Genomic DNA, 8,561 nt, shown 5'->3' on the forward strand with positions numbered 1-8,561 from the left:
ATTTTTAAATTGTTAATTATGTGTTATAAATCATGTTAGCCCTTTTAATTTAGTTTTTAGAAATCATTTACTCTTTTTATAATTTTAAAAAAAAAAGAGGAAAATTGGCTATTTAAATAACAGCCCATTTGTATTCAAATTTTGGCCTAAATTGAACCCCAATTCCCCAGCCCAATTCCGAATTAAACCCGATCCTAGCCCAATTTTAACCCTACCTAAACCCGGATTTCCCACCTACCCTTTTAATCTAGGTCATTGATCATTCAGATCAACGGCCACCATTCACCCTTCCATAATTAAACCCAAATGGCCTCTTAACCTAATTCATTTCTCACCATCTGCCGCATTTGAATCCCTCTCCTCTCAATTCTCTCTGCAGCCTCACATAAACCCTAGCCGCCGCCGCCCAATTCCACCCTAATCCCTTGCAATCCCTACCTAATTCATGGGCTCCCATGTCGATTTGAGGCGTGTACTCGTCTCTTATGCCTGTTGGTTACCTATTTTCGTGATTTCATGGATAGATCTCAAAGGGATCTAGTCCAGTCTTGGTTCAACTTCTATCTATGGCCTTCCTCCGGCCATTTATGGTTGTTCAAGTCAGATCCTTTACTTTTCTAGCTAGATCGGTAACTTTTCAAAGTCTCTATCACTTTCTTTGGGTTCTCTGAAACCCTAGCTCTAAGAGTTTTTCGATTTTTCTTTCAGATCTGTTTTAGATTTGTGCGTGTTATGAACTTCTTGATGTTTTTCAAAAAGGGTTTTCGATTTTCTTTCAAAGTGACTCTTCGTTTTCAAACTAGGGTTTCTTAGACTCTTTTCAAAGATCTTTTCTCCGATTTTTCAGTAATGTTTTGCTTTGTTTAACGATTTGCTTATATTTTTTCTTTTATCTGGTTCCTCGTGTTAAAAACCCTAAGTGTTTTGGTTTATCCGAGTTCTGAAGATGCATTTGTTTGTGTGTGTGTATACTTGTTTCGATTAAGCTTTGTGTTTGAATCCTCTTCCCTGTTTGACTTATCTGATTCTGAGTTCTTACTATTGTGGAAACCCTAATTTCTTAAAAGGTTTTCCTTACTTGTTACTGCGAGATCTTTACTTATTTCTGACTCTCTTTACATGTTGGACTGGTTTCTTCACTTTGACTCTACGTGTGAGCCCTGACTATTTGACTTGGTTGACTACTAAGCCCTAGCTTACTCTTGTTACTGCTGCATGTTTGTATGCATCCAGTTGTTTCTTTTGCCAATGCGTTTGGCCTTGCATGTCTGATATTTCTGTTCGTTCTATTTATATGCTGAAGTGCAGAGTCATGATTCTTTCTTGATTATTCTTGATTTCCTCAATATTACGACTGATTGCAAAGGGTTCTCTTATAAACCCTAATTTTTACTCATTCGTTTAAAATTGATTGATTCCCATCCTTAATTATTGTGATGTTTTACCTTGTTGAATCATTTCCCAAAATTAAGCATATTTTGTACTTAGACTCAATTATTTACTTAATTCTTTTACTTCCCCCTTATATGGCAAGAATCAATCTGTCCCCAAACTGATTTCTTTCCTTTATTTGACCCTGTTAGTATCCGTTTGAGCAGTAATTTCCTGATTAAAGGGAAGTACTTGTATTGATTGATTCTAATTGTGATTGTTTCCATGTCTGTATTTACTTTTTACCTTATTCTTTACTCGTTTTCAAAACTATAAATACCCTATCCTCTCTTCTTTAAACACACGAACAATTTGAGTTCAGAACACACACCTGCACTCAAAACTCTCTTTCTTTACTATTACTTGTGCTACTGCTTTGTCTAGCCGGCTGAAAGCCAAGGTTAGGCTGTGGAATCCTTCTTACTTTTCATTTCTGCACTTTGCTTCTCTACTGGTATGTCCTAGTTAATTTTTTAAGCCTCAACAACAACATGTTTCTTTAGTTGCTTCAGTTTCTTTCACTCTTGCCTACTTATGCTTATCTTTCTGCATTCAAGTTACATTATTAGCATGTTGTAATATGCTCCCTTCCCCCCTTAGATTAATGCTCCCCTATGTGTGTGCTCTGTTAGTCACTTGTTGTGTACTTGTTGTTTTATGAATCCCAAACCCCCATATCCCCTCTATGTGTTTGTATTCTTTTGGCTGGTTTGTGACCATGCCAGCATCAGCTATTGCTGTGCATGACCAAATCAGACCCCTGCTAGGGTCATGTGCTTATAGACAATGTATCCCCAAAATCCCTTGACCCCTTTGTATGACTACTGATTCTGTGTAGTTATGAGTTTTACTACTGCAATTGATTTCAATCACCTCTATTACTAATTGCTTTCAAAATGGACTATCATTCCAGTTTTTAAAATAAATCTCTTTCAACATGTGTTCTACACTTCCAGTATATTCTTAGAATCTAGGTTCTGTCCCTCTTGTGTGAGCCTTGCCTTAGGACCCTTAAGCTCTCTCTGAACTTGGACACATAAGGGCTGGCCCCTCCACACTGCACTTATTCTGTCTGGTTATGCAAATCTGGATGTGAGCACTACCCAGGATCCTTTGAGGTCCTTAGGAAACTTTGACACACCCAGGTATGAGAAAGACTTTGAAATATTGGCATTGAAGTGGTTCATTACATAACATAGAGAGGAAGTCAAGATCAGGCTTCCTTTGGTTGTAATTTCTTATTTCTGCACTTCTTTTGTAATTCAATCATTTGGTCTGTAATAATTTATAAACAATATTGGGGTGATTAGTGAAAAAGGGTGGGTAGCCGTGTATTGTGGGTAAATTGGGTAGATAACATGCCTATAGGGTCTATTTTGATTCAAATATGGTCCGTTAGATAACATGCCTATAGGATCTGCTCTGGTTTAAAATAAATTTTGCATGTTTTACTTTCACACAATTAGAAACCATGTCTATAGGATCTAAATGGCTTTAATAATAAAGATCATGCCTATAGGGTTAAAACCATCTTTATAATTAGATAGCATGCATATAGGGTGTAAAGTAATTGAAGTTCAGTTTTCAATACAGCATATATTCAGATTCGTCTCCCTGGAAATCATGCCTATAAGTCCAAAGTCAGCTTTTAATACTTATATACCATGCTTATAAGATCTAAATAGCTATAATAGAAATTATGCCTATAGAACTTAAAACCAGTGTAGTTGGAGAAGCCGTTTAGTTCACGTTGTTTATTCTGAATTGGATTAGTTAATTAATTTGCCGCTTCTTTAATAAGTCTTCAAACAATGCCTTAAATTAATACCGTTAGAAAGCATGTCTATAGGATCTCAAGTTGTCCGTTTAAAATTAATCACTGCTCTACTGCATTCCTAATCAATATAGATATCATACTCATAGGACATCACTACTACGCCTAGGCAAGCCTTAGGTAATTACTCGAATAAAATTGGAATCTACCTTTGTTTAATTACCAACTGCTACAACCAGCAGGCAAGCCTGATTCAGACTTCTTTTTTGAGTTATATAATGAATCTGGTTCTGACTCAAACTCTACTTTATGATTTTTTTAAAATTCAGACCTTAACTGTATTTAAGTCATGCTATTTATATACATTGTTTGCGGAGGTATACATGAGCCTTCTAATTGTTTATATGTTCCCCCCTCAAGATGCAGTCATACGTGTTTTTGTATGTCGCCTTAGCCTTTTTACCTTTAAACCTAAGGGTCAGCCTAAACCATCCCTCTTATAGGAATAGTAGTCCTAAATTCCTCTGGTACTGATAGGAATGAGACGGGTAGTAGCATGCAATAGAGGTCGAGACCAAACCGCGCTTTAATACCTTCACGGGGTGGGAAGAGTAGATATGGATATGATGACCGGTGCGCCAATACCACGTGTATTCCCTCTTTTGAGGAGTGTCATATTGGGTATTGCATTGAGGTGATCCATATTACAAACAAACCTAGGACCCCCCTTTTATTTTTTTACAAGTATGTCTAGCTTATAACTCTTTTCCAAAGCCCTGCCTTTCAATAATTGTTTGCACTTGTGTATTTAGACTTAAATCCCCTATTACTTGAGCTTTTATTTGTTTACTTGCTAATTGCAAATTCACAAAAACTATCTGGTCGGGAACCACACTAGTGGATTCTGAGGGGTGCCTAACACCTTCCCCTTAGGATAATATCAAGCCCTTGCTCTATCTCTGGTTATCAAACATAGTTGTAGTTGAACCTTATAGGTGCCCTAACGCACCTTAAAATCGTTAGGTGGCGACTCTTCAGAACACCCAATTCCCAAAGGGAAATGAGTCATTACACCCCATGAATGTCGAAACCCGGACTCCTCTCCGACTGAAGGGGAAAACGGGGGGTGCGACACAACTCCGATGAACTGTAAGTGAAATAGCAGAAAAGTAACGGGTGTATATATTCGTATCAGTGAACAATGAATTGATGAACAACAGAGAAAAATTATATTTCTTTGATCTGTATCAATGTAAGGTCTCTACAAATGATGGGGAGCCTCCTTTATATACTAAAGGAATCCTATATAGTACAATTCTAACTATGGAAGTAAATCCTATGATTGGTACAAATAACCGCCCTTGATTTGATATGCTCCGAGATTTCTGCCGTGATCTCCGATCGGTTACAGATATCTCACCTTTCTATTATTACATTTCACTCGAAGTCGGTTGTACTTAGTCTCGACTATTGTTGGCCTCGGTCTCTACGGACACTTCAATCTTTGGACTCGTTGCCTCATCTTCGAGCTCGGGTCTGATTCATTACGAGGTCATCCCTGACGCAACTCCCTTGTCTCGATCAAATAGCAAAATCAGGTAGGACCGATTTTGACCGTATATAAATAGTTCTCTCGTTTCTTAGAGTGTAATGAGAAGAAATGAACTGAGCCTTTAATTTTGCCCTTCGACCAATTATGATGTCAGCCACATGACATAGGCGATGGAGGCGATTGAACCGTCGTGCTGCACGGTTCTCAAGGTCATTAATTTGTGTCAGTTGCTAGTCGGCCACTAGTGCCCTTGAACCATCACGGCAAACATTATAAATAGACCAGCTTCACAATTTTGCCAAAGGGGCAATCAGTGGATGTATCCTAAGGGGTTAGTTTTGAGGCCCTTCGAAATGAAGGGAATGCCCCAAGTGACTTGCTTGTGGCAATAGACATTAGTGATTCGCCAACCCTCCCATCATTCTCCGATGGCAAATTGAGGAAGCTCGGGCCATGGGGACCCCCGATGCGGGAATGACCCAAGAAGGGGAGGACCTTTTCCGTGGTTGCTTCACGGGGGTCGAAAACGTTCCCGCTCTGGACACATCGAGCATCTTTGACGAGGCTCATCGACTCCTGAGTCAGGTAAGCCTTAGCCCCCTTTATCAATATCATTTTTGTCTTTTTGTTTTTCTCTTATCTGACTTTCCTTTTTTTTCATAGGCCTTGACACTTCACTAAGAAGCATTTTCGAAATCCTGGGCAGAGCTGGACCGGTGTGAGGCCAATCTCAAAAGGCTCACCGAGGAGAGAGACGCCCTCAAACTCCTCTATGTGCAAAAAGAAGAGTAGATCAGGGACCTCCAAGCTGAATTGGCGAGAGCTCATAAAGAGCAGACCGATCTCATCGAGCAGGTAACATACATTTTTGGGAGCTTGACATATTAATTTGATATTGGCGACTAACGCTCAGATCCTGCAGGTTCATCAGATGGTTGAAAAGATTGAGCAACTTCGTGAGGAGGCTGAGGTGAAAGAGGCAAAGACTTTGGGGTGGAAGCAGAACATGGACCGCCTCGCCTCGGAAAAAGATACGGTCCGAACCTAGCTGTCTTTGGTTGAGCGTCAACTCCAAAGTGTGAAGGAGGAGAGCTTGGCCCGAGCCAAGAAAATCGAAGAGCTCGAATCTCGGTTGGTCGTTGAGCTTGCAAAAGCCACATCTGAGGGAGAAAAAATAAAGGCCGAGGCGGAAGCGGTCGTGGCCTTCTACCATGCTGATGCTGAAGCCACTAACTCTCGAGCAAAGGACATCTCTGACAATGCTAAGATTCGATTATCATGTGTTGCCGATCATGCTAAGTGCCAGTCTTGGAGAGAGACTTTCTAAGAGATTCATGCTCGTGGCTTTGACCTAACAGCCGATATCGAGAATGCGAAAGTGTTAGAGGACGAAGCCAAAGCTTTTCTATCTAGTGAGGATGACTCCAGGAGCGCAAGTGAATCCGAGAGCAAAGAAGATGAAAATGAAGCTCCCGAGGGAAGATTAGGCACTTAGAACGTTTTCTTCTTTTTGGATTTTTATGTAAGACCCTGAGTGGTCTTTGTAAATACTCTCATATATATGAAAGATCCTTTTTCTTTCCGATCTGTCTCTGATTTCTGTTTCGTGAAAACTTTGTTTTGCTTCCACCTTATGATAATTCCGATATACTTCAGGTCTTGTGAGAAATTTGACTCACTTCGTTGCTTTTGTGAAAATTTTATTAAAATCGGATTGCTATAGTTTCTATAGTCAAGTGAGTATTTAGCTTGAACTCAGAGTGGTAAAAACCCTTGGGTTTTGGTTAAGCGAGAGCGAGTCCTCAAGCTCAATAATGTAATGGCCCTTAGGCTCTTTAATCGGGCCGATATGGCCTCAAAATAGTGGCTTTTTCCCTTTTTCGGCTTTAAAAGTTTTAATTTGTTATGCCTTAGCATGAGATAAATCTTTTCCCATCAGGATTCTCGAGGGGTAGAGTTATCAAAAACTTTGTTATGTCTTAGCATAAGTTTGTTCGAGAGTTTGAAAATTTTAGTACCCCTTAAGGTTTTCGAGGGTTGATGTTATCGAAACCCTTTGTAATTTTGTTGAGGGTAGCCTTATTTAACCAATTTTATAAAAATATTTAAAGGCCTGTTTAATTATGGAATTCGGACATCTCCGTACCATGTTGGTTTGGTCGTAGCCTTTAATTTGATATTTGCCCATTGGGCTTGTCTATCGATTATACTTCAAACTTGTTCGAAGTATTAGTCCCCGAGTAGGGTGATCGTGGCCTATAAAATCGAGGATTGCCCTTTTAAGGTCTTGAGGTTTCGAAGTTTAACAATTCGAGCATGTCGATTTTTGGATGATAGTCCCCGAGTACGGGGTTAATTGCTCGAGCTTTAGTTGCGATTGGCTCTTAAGCCGGTTTCCGTAAAATATCGTAAGTACTAAATTGCAAAGTAGAAATTCCACTAAGGCATGGAACACCTGATAAGTAAAAAAAGGTACTTCTTTCAATAGATCATTCATGTGTACATATTTTTCATTAGGGCTCGGGCAACCTACATGGGCACGGTTCGTTTGACCGTTTGACCCTTTATAAAATTTCCTATCAGGACCATATTGACACGAAGCATCTTCTTTGAAAACAAAAAACCCGAGAGTGATGCCCCCAATATTCGAGGTTGAATGTAAAGAAGCCTCGGATACTGTTAAATTGTCCCCAGGTAGCACATATAATTGTTGCCTCGTTAAAAACCGCGTCAGACCCATTTGGGATAAAAACCAATCTAAGGGGAAAAGAGTGCAATGCGTGCTTTGAAACCTAAGGTCTTCGTGTTGAAGAGATTCTCGACGTCTTCGATCGAACACCTGCAATAAGTTAGTATCAAATACAAATGAAAAGGGAGAAAGTCATACCTTGGCAATAATATCATTTGAGGAGTAATATGTTCCAATTCTTTGTCAATTGTTCGCCCTCCATTATTCCAAGTTTGTAAGATCCCTTTCCGATGACACCGAAGACCTTATATGACCCTTCCCAATTTGGGCCGAGCTTCCCTCCGTTTGGGTCTCGAGTATTGAGGGTGACTTTTCTCAGAACTAAGTCCCCTATTTTGAAGTGTCGAAGATTGGCTCTTCGATTATAATATATTTCGATTCGCTGTTTCTGGGCGGCCATTCGAACAAGGGCGGCTTTCCATTTTTCGTCAAACAATTCGAGGCTTGTGCTCATAGCCTCGTGATTTAATTCTTCCGTTATGCACCGGAGTGGTTCCCACAAGTACCTTCATGGACTTCTCATAGAACATAATCGGTGTCCCCTGGTCCCAAACATACCGCTAATGGTCCATTGAACGTCCTTTTGTACAATGTTCCATCTTTATCATCTTGCACCAACACATCATCACTCATAAGCTTTCTTGGATTAGAGGTACTAGCAACTCTACGTCTACCAATTCTTGTAGTCACCGCCATAGCATGGCCCGTATTGTTCCTACCCTTTGGGTTTACTATCATATCACCTAGCAGTGCCCCCATAGGGTGAGTATTCAAAGCTTGCGAAATTTGGCCAAGTTGGACTTCCAAGTTGCAAATAGAAGTTTTGTGGGAGGCTAATTGGGCATCGGAATTGGCATTTTTCTTCATCATTTACTCTAACATGGTTTCAATCCGTCCCATCTCATTGTTGGAAAAACTAGGACCTTGTTATAGATATGGAATGGGTTGTTCGATTGTTCATACATCGGGTGTCTTTGAAAGCCCGACCCCTTATTCCCTTGATTATTGTTGTTCAAACCCTCTTTATTGTTATTGCCTCCCTAATTACTATTATT

The sequence above is a fragment of the Nicotiana tabacum genome, chromosome 7, assembly GCF_000715075.1.
Source record: "Nicotiana tabacum cultivar K326 chromosome 7, ASM71507v2, whole genome shotgun sequence".
Lineage (NCBI taxonomy): Eukaryota > Viridiplantae > Streptophyta > Magnoliopsida > Solanales > Solanaceae > Nicotiana > Nicotiana tabacum.